Raw genomic sequence first — 18,371 nt, 5'->3', positions numbered from 1 at the left:
TTGTTAGCCAGACAAAATTGTAAATCTTATACAATATAACTAATTCCACTCTGTGCATGTAAACATGTATACATAGGGTGAGGAAATGGAGAAGAAAAGAATGGAAATTAAATAAAAATGCAACTCGAGACTGGCAAGGGATCTTAGTGACCATCTATTCCAATTATACACTAAAAACCTCCAGGCTATAACATGCATAATTAGCAGTCATCCAATCAGGTGACAAATTGTCTTGAGTGTTAAAGTCAGAAAGACAACTTCAAAACTAGCTAGCTGTGTGTGACCCTGGACAGATCACTTAACTGCTATGTGTCTCACCTTCCTTACCTGTAATATGAGGATTCAATAGCACCTACCTCTAAAGGTTTTTGTGAGTATAAAATAAGATGATGTGGAAAGTCTTTATTGGTATGCAATTGTGAGATTATTTGGCTGAAAATCTTGAAATTCATGCACCGTAATCTTAGCAAAATCAAAATTTCAGGTGACCAAAGAACCAGAAAAATGACAAGTTGGATGGTTGCAGCTACCACTTACTTATCAATCCTAACTTGGATAGTGATAGCAACAACCACAAACTAATTACAATAATCATTTCTAAAATTTATATAGTAGATAAAAATTCATAGCACTTTAAAAATCATATTTTGTCCTCCAAATAATATACAATGGCAGCTGCCTATCATTTCCATTTTACAGAATTGAAAACTGAGAGGGTAAATTACTTCCTAAGATTACACAAGCAGTATCTAAGTCTAGATTTGAATTCAGAACTTTCTGGCTCCTTGGGTGATGTTCTTTCTGACAGTTCCATCTAGCTACATAGCTGGGGTATTTGGTATGGACATTTGTGTGAGAAATATCATAAATTATGTAATCTAAATTTGTGACCAGATTCAAAAATTAACATTTGAAGAAGTTAAGTGTAATATTGGTATTCGCCAAATTCTGTTACTGTGAGTAGATCTTCTATGAAGGATTTATGCAAAGTCACAGGCCAGAAATCTCCCAGAAGCAGAAGGTTTATGGATGGGTGTATGGATGGTTCAGCTTTGCCAGTGGAAGGCATAAGGACAGCAATAAAGATGATGAGTATAGATCAAAACATGAAAAAGAAATTTAATCGAAGAGAACTCCAGGATTATATGTGGTACAGTGAAAAGAAGCTGCATTTGGAAATATTGAACTCGAGTTTGAATTTTAGCTGTACTTCTAGCTCACAGTGCTTAATGGGATCTTAAGAAAGTCATTGAGTCATAGTGGGACTCAGTTTCCCAATCTGTAAAATAAGAGGGTCAGACTAGATTGCTTTTGAGGTGTCTTATAACAATTAAATTTTGAACTTATAATGAGCTGACCTCTGGAATTCCATCCACTCTGGCTCTATGGTATAATTATATATAATTATATAATTCCCAGAAAACACAGAATAGGTACACATTTCCAATACAAAAACTTCACTTTAAGGGGCTAACACACTTATTTTCACTAATATGTGCTAGAAAGATAACTGCTTAGTTGGTCTTACACTATGATTGCTTTCTTGTAATAATCTATACCATATGAAGCCAACTGTTAGGAAATTGAGAAGAATTATATATTTACTCTCATTGGTTAATTTGCTCATTAACTCATCCACAAAAGTGATAAGGTTTTTCTAGTAGTTAGAAACAATATGGCCCAAAGCCATAATGATGCACTAGGAATTAAGTTAAAATGGGTCCCCAGTGAAGTGTATTGTCAAATACTGTTAATGGTTCCCAGTGAAGCCTTTAGCATTTCCTGTGATTATTATGAATTTACTAGGAAAAAGAAATGAAAACCACTTAAGTCTATGATTTAGAGGGCAACCCATAAAGAAGCTTAGAAAAACAAAGTATGTAAAGCAGTATTTTACTGTTTTCCTTTTGTGTACTAGTGCCACGGAGCCATTTTAAAGCAGACTCTTATTTTCTTTAAATGTAAGAAGGGTTTCATTTAACTCAATACTGTAGTGTGGAGCGTTTGAAAGAATGATATTTGTGTAAATATGGATCAATACTTCATACATTGCCTTCTCTACCAATAGTCATGGCAAGAAAAAATAAATCAAAATAGAAAACATTTCATTAGGACACAATAGCAAAGTAAAGTGCAAGAGAAAATCAAGACAAAAATCATTTTCTGCTCCCTACCATAAAGAACACAGTCTTCCACAGAAACGCTAGACAAAGAAACCCTTTGCAGACAATTGGAGAAGTAGAAAAATATTGTATCATGCATCATGCCCACAATGCCTTTCACACCTTCATATGCTTGGAAGAGATTGTCCCTCACTATTATTCTATTTCACCTCTTTTAGCTGCACTTGAAATTACACAATGACTTCTGTCTGTCTGTTTCAAATCCTTAGGGAGGCTTTTTATTTCATGCTGCAAGTTTTTGTTTTGTTTTCTACAGGATGAATGTTAACAGTTTCCTGAGAGTATTCTAGGCCACTATTACTTTAGCTGGTCAGCACATTTCAGCTCTTTTTAGATAAAACTTGCCAGAATTCAGCCCACTGTTAAGATTTTTTCATTGGTATTTTCCATCATCGTCTCATTCTAATAGACAGATCGGAGACAGAGAGACAGAGAGAGACAGAGAGAGATAAACAGCTCTCTAAAAGTGTACTCGTGACACAAATTTCAGTTTAATCTGCATCGTAAAACATTTTGTCCATCATTTTCTTCATTAGAGACAGCCAATAAAACACCAGATTGAGATGTGATTTGCAGTGTTCATTCATTATCCCAACATATAAATGCCCACGCTGAAAAGTTAACAAGCTCCTAGCTTGAGGTGTCTAATATACTCCAACTGAAATACTGTTCAACTCTTTTCATGACCCTGGCAGCTAGTGCCAAGTCATGCAAATTGTTGTAAGCTTCTTTACCCCAAGATGGGTACATAGCAACGCTGCAGGATTAGAACTTACAATTATCGTAGTCTTGCCTGAATGGTGAAAGCTCTTGCCCCCATCTTTTATATATTTCTCTGAAAATCTATTTAGTTATCTCCACCTTTCTATTTTGTTAATATAGCCAGTTGCTACCTGATTTTACAGTTACTTTCCCATAAAGAAAAAAAAACAATTATTCTGAGCCTTGGAAGAAAAGAATGAGACCAAGCAAGCAAAACTTGTCCTAAAATAATAAGCAAGTTTGTTTTTTGTTTGTTCATTTGTTTTCTCTTGTTTTCATCTGTATGGGTTTCCTTAATTGATATAAATAAGAGCTTAGACTAGATTAGAATTTCCTCAGTTGTGCTTTCCATAACTCTGGTCTTATTTACCTTGTAATTAGTGGTTTCCCAAATGTAAAATTGGAAGGGAGTTTATGGATTAACCTTCATTTTAGTGATAAGCACCTTGAGGTCTAGAAGGGTTAAAAGCATTAACTAACATCACACTAATGGGCAAACACAATTTTTTGATTTTTCAATCTAGTCCTTTAGGTTTCTTCTGTCCCATCCTGCATGTGAGAACATTTTAAGGCTGGCAGCATAATGTGAAATTATGTTTGTACAGAGTTTCTAGAGTTGACTATAAAAATAGTTTCCATTTTCTTTATATTCTACAAGGATTAAACAATTATGATAAAACCAAAATTGAATCAGAAGAGAAATTCTAAGGACTTCATGTCGAATCCCCGTGATGTTCCCAACCTTGTGTGTAGTGAGGGGAGAAGAGAGAGACAATGGAAGTGACAGGACTAATTAAATATATCATAGAGTGTTCCACTCTTGAAATAGACCCACGAGTCCCTCACCTAAAGCGTGTCAATCAACATTACTGGCTGCCACAATCTTCATTCTCCAGGCTGAACTAAGACTTCTTTCTCTAGAACTGTCTTGATGACATTTTTATGAGTGAATTGAATAAAGGTATAGATGACAGGTTTATCACATCTGAAACCTATGCAAAACTAGGAAGGATCGCTGGCAGCTGACAAAGCCAAAAAAAGAGGCATTCACCATCTTTAAACATGATACCTCATCTACTAAGATGCAATTTAATCAGTTTACACTTTATATCTCAGGATAAAATAAAATAAACAAGTTCCCAAATGCAAGATAGTGGGTGACAGTGAAGGCCCAATGTGCTGTATCTTGGTGTGAAGAGCTTGGTTCATTTGGAGGGGTAAAAAGATCTTGGGGTTTTAGTGGTTTTCACAATATTATGGTGAATCCTCAATCAAAATAGTATATTGTCAAGCTGCATTAAGAGACCCCAAAGGACCCCCGATTTCTCTTCCATTCTAACATAATATGAACCTCTGAAGAATCCTCAGGAGAAAAATAGCAAAATACAAAGGAAAACAATCTCCAGGTTCCAGTGTCTAAAAAGTATCAGACCCAAAGTGTCCATGTCCTTAGAATGAAGAAGTTAAACTTGATGTTTTTGTTCCAGTTCTGATAGTCTCATGCCTGTGTTCCTCGAGTGAGAAGTTTGTGGAATGAACTTCTATTCTCCTCCAATTGTAGGAATTAAATCTCTAAATTTCATTCTTTTGTCACCTTTTAAATTATTCTAATTTCCTCCATGAAGACTGCTGAACTTCCCCCATCCTAATAAAGCATTTCACAATCTGGTCCTTTACTGTCTTTCCAACCTTATATATTTCTTCCCTTTATGCAATCATAATTTCCTTCAGAATCTGGCTTACTCAGCCATTTTCTCCACGAGATCTTTCTTCTCTCTCACTTCTCTCCCCACCATCAATGGCTTTCCCATCAGGTTACCTTGTCTCTGTTTTGTACACATGAGTGTGTGTGTTTTCACATATATGGTGTGTATATATAATATACAATATATAAATAATATATATTATATATATGCACACAAACACATGGGCATGTTTATAAGATCTTTCCCTATCAGAATACACAGAGCCCTGGAATTGGTCTGCTTTTTTCTATGTATCCCAAATGCCCAGTAGCCAGTGGTCTCCTGTTGATACTAGTTGCTCCCTTTCCAGCCTTTGATTGTCACTTCATGATCTGAGCCTTAACCTTTCTGTTGAGGAATCAGAGGCTTTCCTAGGATAAGTAGGGACCTCTGAAATGAGCTGCACTTCAGTTAATGAGCCTCAGTGAAACAAGAGCCATGAAGTTGCAAGCAAGGGCTGATGGCTGACTAGAAAGTCACTTAAATTTCATACAGGATAAGAGTGACAGAATCGTAGAAGGGAACTGAGTGGTCTGGAGCCAGCGTGGTTGTAGTCAAAGTCAAAGAAGATCATCTGGGACATTTGGTGTTTCTTGGCCATTGTATATAATTACAAACAGTTCTTAAAGTCATAAGAAAAGATTGTCTGAGAGATTGGTATTTTTCCATGTGCTGTTTAGAATTCTAAGGAGCTGGGCCATCTTAATATTGTGTCCTGGAACTCCAGAGTTGTATAACTGCCATGACATCAGAATCACAGACTTGATTCTGGAAAGGCCCATAGTCTAATCAAACCTCCCTGAATAAGGTTTATTTGTAAACCACCTCACAAATAAGGAAACTGAGCTCCAGAGGTAGAAAGTCCCTTGCCCAAGGCCACCCACTTGGCAAATCCGAGGCATACATCCAGGGCCTCTCATTTTAATACGGAACCCTTTCACTAGAGAAGTATCACTCTCTAGTAAAGTGCCAGGTCCCTCCTAGAGCATTTTCCTGTATTTGGCTTGAAGTTTTGCTATTTAAATATTCTTCAGACATTTTATTCATGTTAAATGGAGATATATGATTCTCTCAAGTCAATTATTAGCAGAATAAATAGAAAGTGTTATATTGTTTAAATAGCAGATGTGTTAATACAGAGTAATTATGTTGACTGAAAATGAGCAGCTTCATCAGGCAGGGCTACATTTTTTCCTTCCAGCCAGTGTCAACACTGAATGTGTTTTAATACACCGGAAAATTACTAGGCAGATCTGAAATAGGGAAGCAATCACTGCAGGCTTTGTTTAAAATCCCCCTGGAGAATAGGACAAATAAAATGATTACAGTTATTTGAACAGTCAGGACTTCATAGCAGCTCACTTAGAAAAACAATCTCCCAATTAGCCGAGGATTGATAGATTCTGATATTTACTGAAGTGGGTTTTGCTTAGGGTATTGATTGAAATATCTATTCTCGGAGGTTACCTGAAAGCAGATTGTCCTTGTTATACTGCATAGGTTGGCAATTCTGGGCTTCGGGATGTCACTTCATACTCCAAATGGGCATTTATCCTGTCCTGGCAGAGATGTTTTGCTTATATCAATGACTGATTTTGTTGTATATTTACTGTAAACGATGGTGTGTTTTTAACTGACAATGGTTAATTTCTGATATTTACTTTAGTGGGTTTTGCAATGGTCTATTGATCCAAACCTCCATTTTTGGAGGCTATCTGAAAGACTCTCTCAGCATGTGTATGTCATTTGGGTTTGGGTAATTCAGTGTTGTAGTCCAAATAGACCTCAGCCCACACAGGGCCATATTTGTCCGCGTTTGTCAGCGATGACCAGCATTGTAGTGTGTTTGTAGTAAATGGCACTGAGCTCCAGAAATGCCTCTTCCATGCTGGTCCCTTCAGCGACAGCTCTTGAATTTAAAGCTGGATTTTGATTTTTGGCTGTTATGGCTATCATTACATCTTTTAATTGAAATGTAATCCATGACCCAGAACTCCCTGCCCCAAAGACGCTTTCTTTATACAGATTGGCTAAATGCTTGAGACCAGACCCCAGGCAGAGAATCTGGAGCTGCTCCCGGAAATTCACTTTCTTCCCTCATAGGGCTCCCAGTTCGGCATAAGCATAAACTTGAATTGCAGGATGGATACTATGGATGAAACAGCTTTTATTTTACTTCACGGGAAATGCAGAAGTTGTTGCAAAGGAGTTATATGTATCCAGAAACTGTTCAGTATCTTCTGACTCGAACCCCCTTGTGCTCATATAGCCAGTGCCTTCTTCAGGTCTTAAACCCCTTGTCTGTTCAGCTGCTGTGGCCTCCTAGAGATATCCATGTCTCATGCTTCTTCTACCCCAATCCAATCTCTGCACAATTATGAAGAATGATTTTCTGTACGTACAGATGTTGTTCTTCTCAGTAAGCATCAGTGTCTCTCTACTACCACCGGCACAAAATATAAAGTACTTTATATGGATTTTAAAGCCCTTTATAACTTGGCCACAACCTGTCTTTCAAAGCTTGTTCTCTTCTTCTCCTTTTCTGCCTTTTCTTTCTTTCTTTCAAGTAGAGAGAAGATGGATAGTTGTTGAATACATGTTCTGCCCTTTGTGAGCCCATGTGGATGTTTTTTGGAGGTTTTGATAAAGATACTGGAATGATTTCCTTTTTACTTCTAATAGCTCATTTTACAGATAAGTAAATTGAGGCAAACAGATGACTTAACCAAGGTCACAAAGCTAATAAGTCTTTTAATTGATGGCTTAATGGAGAAATACTTTATTCATCCTTTACAATGTACAAGGCATACTGGGAAGCTGGATAAATATGGCTTGCATGAGAGTTTATCATATATATTGTGTGTCTGTCTGTCTGTCTTTGGAATCATGCTTATTTTCTCCAAGGGAGACTTTTCTGGAGGAAAACTCCTTTCCCTGGAAGGGAAGGGACTGTGAAACTGACTTTTCTACTCTCCTCAGAGTAGGGACACTGGGTTAGAATTATGTCTATCTGCCCTATCCCTAGAAATTGCTCTTCTGAGGAAATGATTTTTCTTAAATTTAGAACACGTTTCTAATTACTGTCCCTAAACTGAAAGGCTTGACCCCTTCCACCAAATGCTAATTACACAAAAGGTCATCACAAATAGTGAACAGCAAACTCCCAATTATCCAAGCAGATAATAGAGAAGTTATAAATGATTAATATAGCAGAAGTGAACAAGGTTTACCATTTAGATAAGGAGAGAAAAACACCGAGATAGCAACAAGCAGAGAGAGGCGGACATAGTGAAAGAGAGACAGACCCTACTCTCATCAAAGGAGAAATCCAGAAATTCTCTGAAGTCAAAAATTTATATATTTAATGAACCTGAGTTTGAACTCTGGATTGAGGCGATAGCTCTGTATATAGAATGAAGCAAAGTCCATCTGTACGATTCACCTCGGTCAACGTTCTCTTTCTGGCCATGCAGAAGAGTAATCATTCATCTGCTCATCTAAATGGACTGATAAAACATCTGTCAAGAAACTATGTAGAATCATTCTGTTGAGATGAGCTCTATTTCTTGAGCCACAAATGGAATTGATTTAAATTTCCATTGGAAGTGTGAGATTGATTACCACAGAGGACTTGGAATTAGATGGCAAACATGATTCAGTCTCTGAAATACTCACCACCTTAACCTAAAAAGTAATAAAAATGCATCAGAGAAAAGATAAGTGTTGCCTTTTATGATCTTCAAGATCTTTCCTGCACTTTCAGAGTATTTTTTCAGCGCTCCTTTAGAAAATTGGACATGCTCTAAGATGCCCGAAAAAAACTAGAGTAAAAAAATCAGCGTCCTAAGGTCTAGTCTCAATATCATAGCATTTTAAAGCTATAATTTATAAGTTTAGAGATCATCTTGTCTAACCCCTCTCATTTTACAGATTATGATCCTTAAAACCCAGAAGAAAAACTATTAATGTAAGGTCGCCCATGTTCTACAGCCAAGATTTAAATCCAGATTTTCTAAATCAAATGACTTTTCCATTAGAGACCATGCTACGTGCTTAAATGAAATAATTTATGTGGAAAAATTTTGAAAATTATTTAAAATGCTGTATAAATGGATGATATTGCCATCCTTTTCTTTTTTTCTTTGTTTTTTATTATTAATGCTTTTTTTTTTTTCACAAAGCATATCCATGGGTGATTTTTCCAACATTGACCCTTGCATAACCTTTTGTTTTATATTTCCCTTCCTTCCCCCCCCCCCAGCTGGCAGGTAGTCCAATAAATGTTAAATATGTTGAAATACATGTTAGATCCAATATATGTATACATATTTATACAGTTATCTTGTTGCACAAGAAAAATCAGCTCAAGAAGGAAGAAAAAGAAAAACTGAGAAAGAAAACAAAATGCAAGCAAATAACAGAGTGAGAATGCCATGTTGTGGTCCACACGCAGTCCCCACAGTTTCTCTCTGGGTGTAGATGGCTTCTTGTCACTGAACAAGTAGAACTGGTGAATCATCTCAGTGTTGAAGAGAGCCACGTCCATCAGAATTGATCATCATATAGTCTTGTTGCTGTGTATAATGAGCTCCTGGTTCTGCTCATTTCCATCCTTTTCTTTGTACATTTTAATTATCCTTTAAATCTCTATCATTTGAAGTGACTTCTTTCCTAGAAATGGTTTCTAATTGACTAATACCTTAGATTTTTATTCTTGTCATTTCTAGTAGAAAGCTATCCTTTGCCACTTTATCTCATTTTTGTTCTTATGTATCACTTGCCGACACTCTCAAATACTATATATTGTGTATTATGACAGACTTGTACTCACGTAGTATTTCCATTTATGAAAAGTTGCATTCCTGAAAAGGAAACTATAAATAAAATGATTTAACTCAAATCTGATTTTCACTAGAAACAAAATTGTGCTGGGTGGGTTACATTTCTAACAAAAAGCATTATGCCCCACTTTTTAAAGAAAATTGATGAGGGTGATGGGGATTAGATCTCCAGTGATGGCCAAGAAATCCCTTCTTCTAATATTGGTTGGCCCCATCTCTGCAATTTACTGTCATTGAACGTTACCTAGAACACTGACAGGTAAAGTGATTTGCCGGAGATCAGAGAGCCATTGGGTCAGAGGGGAAAACTGAGCTGATACCTTTCTGGCTCAGTACTTCCACGAGCCCTTTGACTTTGAGAATGATTCTGAGAAGCAGAGAAGTGAATATCTTCCACAAGTCAGAATGTCTTGTATGAAGGCAGCAGATGGATAATTGGGTCCGTTGACTAAAGAAAAAAATGTCCAGTGGTCTCTCTGGCTAGAATGAAGAGTGCATGATGGGAAGTTATTCAGAATGAGTCTGGGCAGTAGATGGAAGTCAGATTGTAGAAGGGCTTAAATGCCAAATTTAGTCATTAGCAATTTATCTTATAAGACCCTGAATAGGAGAGTCTTGTGTGTAGCCCTATGCTTTGGAAAGATTACTTTGCCAGGGATGTAAAGGATATGTCAGGAGATTAAATGGCACAGTGGCTCGAGTACCAGGCCTAGCACTTAGGTAGAACTGAGTTCAAATCTTCCCTCAGACATTTAACTAGCTCCATTGAGCTAAGAGTGATAACTCTTATCTGATAACTTGAGCTGATTATATGGCAAGTGCTAGCCCAATCCCTCTCACACAGAGCAGAGTAGTTGTGTATTAAAATACACCTTCATGTTACCTGCTAGCAGCAGTAAAAATCATCCCATATTTTGTCATTTCTTTTATTAAGGATTTAGTTATCAGAGGGCTATGCAAGGTATAAAAATATCTTAATTGTCAGTATAATCATCAACTCAGGAAAGAGAGAAGTTTGTCCCAATTGAGCAAAGACTAATTCAGGAATAGAAAATATTGATAGGGTACTGGTGAGTAATATCTGTCTGAAGCTGGGCTGCTACAGAGCTGGGACATGCAGTAACAGTTAAGTTATCTGGAGCACATTTGGGTTTTGACTTGGTAAGAGAAATGATTTGGGCCGGTTTGGGAGTTTTTCTTCTGCACAAATATTATTTTTGAAAGCGTCTGCCAGGGGGCACTGTCTGATTAATTCCGAAGGCAAAGTATTCCGTCTTCAGAGGAATACTTTAAGATGTCTGTGTTTGGGAAGGAGAACTGGGATAGGGTGAGGGTGCTTGTGGGAGGAGAGCAGATGGAAGGGCAGGATCTCATAAGTTCATAAGCTGAGTCAATTTGGGCCATAAGGGTGACTGAAAACATGCCATTTGGATAAAGAAGAGCAAACGAGTCAGAGGTTTCTGTGACTTCGGGATAAGAGTGATTACTTTCCCCACCAAAAACTTTATTCAAGGATAATTAGAAAGAGGGAAAGCTTTGAGCCACGATGTCTCCTAGGGGGCCTGTTATCAGCTATCTTAGTTTATCTCAACAACTACTGGGAAGGAATGGAAAGAAGGGAAGCCACGGGTCTTCTTACAGTTAAAGATTATAGCATCGTAGCTCTTGGGAGAGGTAATGGTCCAACCCAAGTTTCTCAGCAATAGGACTTTGGGTTTTTATATGAATAGAAATGTATTAATGAAGGGGAAGGTGATGTTAGACACAGTTGTTTAAGTGAACATTAGTAGATAAGACTGACACCTTTTACCTTATTCTAGTTTAGGAAAAAAAACCATATCTAGAGTAGAATTTCAACTTGGCAAAAAATTTACCCCTATCAAAATAATAATGAGAGAAACAGGAACTAAACTTGGGATTTCACTGGTCCCCCAAACCTCCTCTATTAATGAAGGTTGACACTATCTCTGCAATTTAAAATCTTTTGAGCAGGGTTCATGACCTGGCTTTCTCTCTCTCCCTCTTTCCTTCTCTCCCTCTCTCTCTCTCTCCCTTTCCCTCTCTTTCTCCCTCTACCTATTTGTCTATGTCTCTGTCTCTCTGTCTCTGTCTCTCTCTCTTCTCTGTCTCTCTTTCTCTCTCTCTCACAGCAGAGAGGTACATGTGTACAAGGGTGTTCTGATAAATGTGGAACAACAGGATGGAGGAGGGGAGTGAGGGAGAACTGTTCCATGAGGAGCTTCACATTTAATTGACATCATTGACATTTTCTCCATTATGGTCTTAAGTCTAGATAGTCAACAAAACAATAAAACAAATCCTGATATGTGGCATCATTGTTGATGTCCAAATGCTCATACTGAAAATGGAATAATTGACTTTGTCTCCCCAAGCAGTTTCAGACTGACTCTAGCACAGGGTTGCCTCTGTAGAGTAAAGTTTGAAACTTTTAAACTTTCTTTGCACTAACCTATTCTATGCCATTTTTGTGATTTCTGACTCTTTGTAACCATTTTGTGTTTTCTTGGTAAAGATACTAATGGTGTGCCATGTCCTTCTCCAACCATTTTACAGATGAACAAACTAAGGCAAACAGAGTTAATTGTTTTTTTTCCAAGTCACACAGTTGGTAAATGTCTGAGGCCAGTTTTGAACTCAGGGAATCAGCCTTTTTGACTCCAAGCCTGGCACTCTATCCACTGTACACCCAGACCCTGTTGATTCTGTAACATTCCTCTAATATTTCTCTAAGCAGTCATGTAATATTTATCCTATTTCTTTGGTTAGCAGTGGGATAGTAAACCCAGAAGTACAAGAATTGCTCCCTTTTAATGTAGCTGAAACTCATTCTCTGATTAAATAACAATTTGATGATGATGATGAGTGAGAAAGACAAGAAGGGCTAAAACTAGACGCCAACTGTTGACATAGATTATGGCTTTTGACATTTCTCTTTTCCATCTCAAATAGAATATTGTGTCTAAGCATCTATAAAGAAGGTGGGGATAGCTTTGAGCTTTAATGTGACAAGTGGGAGAGAAAAAATATCCAGAATGATCACGGGACTGTGCTGAGAGTCACAGCCCATCAGGTAGGGATAGCGGTTGGGAAAATCTCCCATACTAAAATCTTTCTGTGTGAGATTCTCCACTGCTCTGCTTTTGTATTTCCAATCTGTTCTGTTTGAAAGCATATTTGCAGAAACCACATTTGTAAATAAGAACAGATTAGAATCACTTAAAGGTCAACTGCAAAGCAAAAATGAAAAGCAAGTTAAGCAGAGCTTTGGGTGCTGAATGCCCTAATAGCAAGGCCACTTGGCCACTCAGTCAACATACAAATAGATTTCTAATTCCACTAGGGGGAAAGGAGAGAATGTTTTTGTTTGTCTTTTTAAAAAAAACATCTGTGAATCTGAGAAGAGAATTACCCTGTAAGGTCTGGTTGTTCTATTCTTTTTTTCTGAACAGGTCCCCTTTTACCAAGCACCCATTGTTTTGAGAAAGTTCAAGTCAATATTTTTATTTCCTAGGGATTATCACCTCCTGAAGCCACCTATTCAGAGCTTGGATTTGGCCCATTATTAATAAGCGGCTCACCCTCCAACATGCCCTCCCCATTCCTTTTGTTGATAGGATGTTGTTAATCGTTTTAATTAATGGCTTCCCACCACTCAAATCAAACCTGATTAGACTCCAGTGCAACAAACAATGAAGAGGTGGAACTACTTGCTATAAGACATTGATTAATCTCCTAAGTACAAGACAGAAGCAAATCTTTTGTTTTGTTTCCTAAATCATTCCCATTCACCTTTAAACAATACTTTCCCCTTACTCCAAAGCTAACAATAGTTTCCAGTTGTTTCTCCCATGAAGGCCAAATCACAGTTATAGAATCCGAGGCCCTTCAGCAAATAGTATTTTCCTTTTCTTCTCCTTCCTTGACCTCATTTCTCAGGATACCTGGGTCTTTACGTTCTGTCCCATCTGCTCTGAGAAGCCCATTGAAAAATCTCTCCCATCCTCCTTCCTTGCTGTTTCCTCCCCTTCAAGCTCTTGCTAATTTTTAACCATTAACGATCCCCCTCGTACTTCATATTTCAGCTTAAGATGCATTTCAATAAAGAATTCCCATATTAATTCTACTGAAGAGGTTTTGTAAATACTTTCTGGCTCTGTTATTATGTTATTTTATTATTATTTATTATTAAATACTATATTATTATGTTAATATATTATTATCTTGGTTATTATGAAAAAAATAGAGCATGGTGGGGCAATTTCCAGCCCAGAATCAAGAAACAAGAGATCTAATCCTACCTTTTATATTCCGTAACTATATGACCTTGGACAGATCACTTTGCCTGCAATAGTATATTCTCAGAGATGACAGAATAGAAGTGGACATTCTCTTATTTATAAATGTGGGTCAAAATATATCTGTAGATTACATGGCAGGATTGTTTGTCAAGAGAGTTTATGCAAAGTTCCTTGAATCCATAGCTTGTTACTTCACCACCACCTCCTCCTCTTCTTCCTACTACTACTACTTCTTCTAATTAATGTATATGTATCCTTAGATACTCCATTTGGTTCTTGATTTACTAGGTAAATAAATTCCACCCCTTTGTAATTCATTCATATATATAAATGAGCCATATGTTACACTTTTATTCAACAGAGGAAAAAATACTATCTGGCTTACCCATTATCATTTTGCTTTATATGTAGGATGGCTTTTGTATACTTTCAGTTTATCTTGAAATACTAGAAACTGAGGGTTTGAAAGGACGTAGACCAAACAAAAACAGACAAAAATCCCTTCAAGAATATGTGCTCAAATGGCCAGCAGCCTTTACTTCATCTCACTTCTCATAAAGGAGAAACAAGTCACTGCTCAATAAGTAAAAATCTATAGCATGGTGCTCCATTGCATGTTAAATGAGATGCAATTTCTCTTGACCATATTTAGTAGTTGATCAAGAACAATGATGGTAAAATGATAAATTGGAATTTGTTTTGTCTATTCCTCAAAGCACTTTTTCATCTCCTTATTATAGTCATCCTTAAGTGCATTGCATTTATTTTATTTAATGACTAGCATGTCAGAGTAAATACCTTTTTGTACCTCCTTAAGCTGCTTTTTTGTTGTTTCTATTTATTTATTTATTTATATATTCATTCATTCATTCATTTATTTGTTTGTTTTTACCATTATCTTTTGTTTCAACTCATCTGGATAGTGTCCAAAGGGATTTAGTACAAAAGGTCCTATGCTAGGAAATGGGATCTGAGAAAATTGAGGCATTTGCTAGCAAACTAATTATTCAAAGTTAGCCTAGCTAGGTAGTACCAGAGCAAGAACTGGAAACTAAGAAGCTCTGGAAGGAATTTTAGAAATAGAAATTCATATTTTGGATCATTCATTCTTTGGGAAGTTTCTTGCTTAAATTTCTAAAATGTGTGATGTGCATGAATATTTGGGGGAAAATAACAGAGTTAATAATCATTTATGAAGCACTTACTATTTGCCAGGTGCTTTACCAATATTATCACCTTTGATCCTGGCAACAATCCTGTGAAGGTATGTACTATTACTATTCTCACTTTACAACACAGGGAAGTGAGGGAGACAGGTGTTAAGTGAACCATGATCACAGAGGTGGTAAGCATCTGAGACTGGATTTGAATTCAGGTCTTCCTGATTTAAGACCTAGTACTCTGTCCTTATTTTCTGTCTTCAAGGAACTACTAGTACTGTTGTTGTGATTATTGGCTTGTTTTACTTGTTTCTGAGCCTTTGTGACCACATGAACCACACTTTTCATTGGGTTTTCTTGGGAAAGATTCTGCAGTGTTTTGCCATCTCCTTCTCCAGTAGAGAGATGTGAAAGGAGATTAAGGGACTTGCTCTAAGTCATATGGGTAGTAAGTGACTGAGGCTGAATTTAAACTCCCTTCTTCCTGACTCCAAGCCCAATGTCCACTACTGAGTCACTGTGCTGCTTCACGACTACTCTTGGGAAGTTACTGTGTGTGCTTTAAGAAGCATCGCACAGTGAATGGAGAGGGAACTTCTGAGTAATTAAGACCAAGATTCATAGCCTGTCTCTACCATATATAATGTAATCCCCAAAGAATCTTAATGAGACCATTTTAACTCTGCTTCCAACAATTCTAAAAACTAAGGTGCAGGGTAGGGGCTGATCTTCATTAGTAAGAGGGAGGTTCCTTGCCCAGAATTCTCTATGCCTATAAAAATATAAGCTACCTCAAAAAAGTACTCCCAAAACACTGAATGGGAGAGAAATTCTATTCAAATAAGGGTATCAGAGAAGGTTTCAGAGAGAGATAAGTGGCAAAGGAGAAAGGTGAATAAAAGTATAGAAACAGGATTTATTTGGAAAGTAGCAATTAATGTAGTGGGTGACAAAGATAAAAAAAAAGAGTTGTTAGTTTTATATTGTGAAAGTAGTTTAATAATAGATCAAGAATTTAGGACTTTGTCCAACAGAAAATGGGGAAATTTTGATGGTTTTTGACCCAGGATTGGTGAGATAATTAAAGATATTCTTTAGGAATATTAACATGGCATCAGGATTCATCAGAAAATCATTTTGAAAATTTCATCTCAAAAAAAAAAGCTAAAGAAAGAAAGAAAGAAAATTTCATCTCCTACTGAACAAAAGCAACTACATCCTCAGCATTTTATTTTGTATTTTTTGAGCATCTTTTATAAATTCAGTGTAGAGGGTTGTATCAATTACTCACCACCAATCACGAAGTCCCATTTCTCAATTGATTGCAACATGATGTAGAATAGCTTCAGGAGCTTTGCTGTCCTTGTTTAACTTACCTGAAACAATATATTCATTATGGGTTGTTGAACATTCTAACTTGTATTTTATGATTGCAGTACATTTCTTCCCCAAAGTCAATATAAGTGGAATTAATTCCAATTTCATTGAGCACATTGTAAATAGTGTAATGTTCTGCTGAATTAAGTGTTTTCTCCCGGTCAGTGAATATGAAACAGATTGGAATTTGGTGTCTTTGTTTTCTTATCCAATGGGAAAAAATGGACGCATTTGAAAATTATTCACCTTGGAGGCAATCCAACTTGTTTCCAACCAGAATACAATTAAAGATATGTATTGATGTGGTTAAACATGACGCTGGTGAGAATTTCTTCTATTTGCAAGAGAATTGGGGATTGATCAGCAGTGGTGAAATCCTTTGGTTCTCTTTCTTCATTAGAAATAAAAGAAGTCCTGACCGCTCCTAGTTTCATTTGTTTGGGGATGGCTAAGCCCTTCTGAGTAGCTGTTACTGTTAATAAGGTTGCATAGAAGTTTCCTTTTCCTTCCCTATTGCCGATATGATTTTGATTTTTCCAATTAGATCAACGAGAGTATAAAATAGGTACAAATTTCTGGTTAACATATTATAACTGAGTCCTTTATTAGATCACAGGGACTGGATTTTAAAGCTGGAACAGACTTTTGGGATCATCTGGTCATAGCCCTCATTTTGCACATGAGGAGACTTGAGTCCTAAAGAAGTTGAAGTACATGATAGGTTTTGTAAATGAGTGTAAGAAAAATAAAATGAGAGCTTATATCTCAGGATTCTCAGTAAAGTCCTATGGAAAGTGTCAATAATATAGATATCACCTAGCAACTTCTTTAAAAAGTTTGTGGTTTGCTGCCCAATTTAATCTTTCATATAATTTGTTTCCAAATTTGATAATGGGGACATGAATCTTCATGTTATCTTTTTCTTCTCCTTGACCATGTTATCTGTTCTGCATTTTCTGAATTCCGTGTTGTACTTTGTATATTTTTTTTTCTTTTCCAGCTTTCTTCTGAGATCAGTTTAAAATGTTTTTATGAAGTTCCTTGCTACCTTAGAAATACAAAAGTCATTTCAGTTTTGTTTCTGTTTTGTTCATCTTTCAATTTTATTTTATTCTGAACTTACAAAGAAAGATAGTAGAATAGGAAAAAAAATAACATTATTATACATGAAACTGAAATTGTTTTGGGTACAATTCGCTATTCCTTCTACATATATAATAAATTTAACGTGCAGCTTTTATGATCTTTTTTTTTTCCCTACCCATCCTAGAGATCTAGAGATGGTCACCATTAGAGAGAAATACATATGTCAAACTATTCTTTACACTCTTTGACTTATTAATTCTTTTCCTGGATGTATACAGTGTCTTCATATGTCATTTGTAGCTAAGTTAGACATTTATAATAGCCAAAAATGATTTAGTCACTCAAAGTTGTTCTTAAAACAATATTGTTGTTCCTGTATACAATATTTGGTTGATTCTTCTCATTTCACTCTTCATTATTTCCTACAAGTCTATCCATGTTTTTGGAAATTGCAAGGATGCCTGTCAATTGGACAATGGCTAAAGAAGTTGTGGTATATGATTGTGGTAGAATACTACTCTGCTATAAGAAATAATGAACCTTGTTCATTTTTAGCCTACTTTCAATCTTTTTCCAAGATTTATCTTTTACCATCATTCTTCCTCATTGTTATATTTTTTTTTCAAATACCATTAAGATTTTCCTCCTTTTTTTTCCTACCTCTATTTTGCTGCTGGAGCTGCCAAACCAAAGTGGCAAATATGGGATTGGTAAGTAGAGGGCATCAAGACCCAGTTTCACGTGTAGCATCTCTGAGCTGCTGGGAATCAGAAGGGAATTATATATAGGAAATTTCAAATCAGTGGAAGAAAGTGAAAACCACGCATGAACAGAGTAAATTAGAATATAGTATTGTAAGAGAAAACTATGGACTAAGGGACAAATTAATAAGAATTTA

General features: G+C 36.5%; 1 protein-coding gene across 2 annotated transcripts in view; it reads left to right on the top strand.

Annotated features, from left to right (window-relative positions):
• KCNIP4 (potassium voltage-gated channel interacting protein 4) overlaps positions 1-18,371 on the top strand; it is a 1,016,244-nt gene that overhangs the window by 465,952 nt on the left and 531,921 nt on the right. The gene's annotated exons all lie outside the window — the stretch shown is intronic.

The sequence above is a fragment of the Sarcophilus harrisii genome, chromosome 6, assembly GCF_902635505.1.
Source record: "Sarcophilus harrisii chromosome 6, mSarHar1.11, whole genome shotgun sequence".
NCBI classification, from domain to species: domain Eukaryota; kingdom Metazoa; phylum Chordata; class Mammalia; order Dasyuromorphia; family Dasyuridae; genus Sarcophilus; species Sarcophilus harrisii.
The sequence above is the reverse complement of the archived record's forward strand: the minus strand, read 5'-3'. Positions and strand labels throughout refer to the sequence as shown.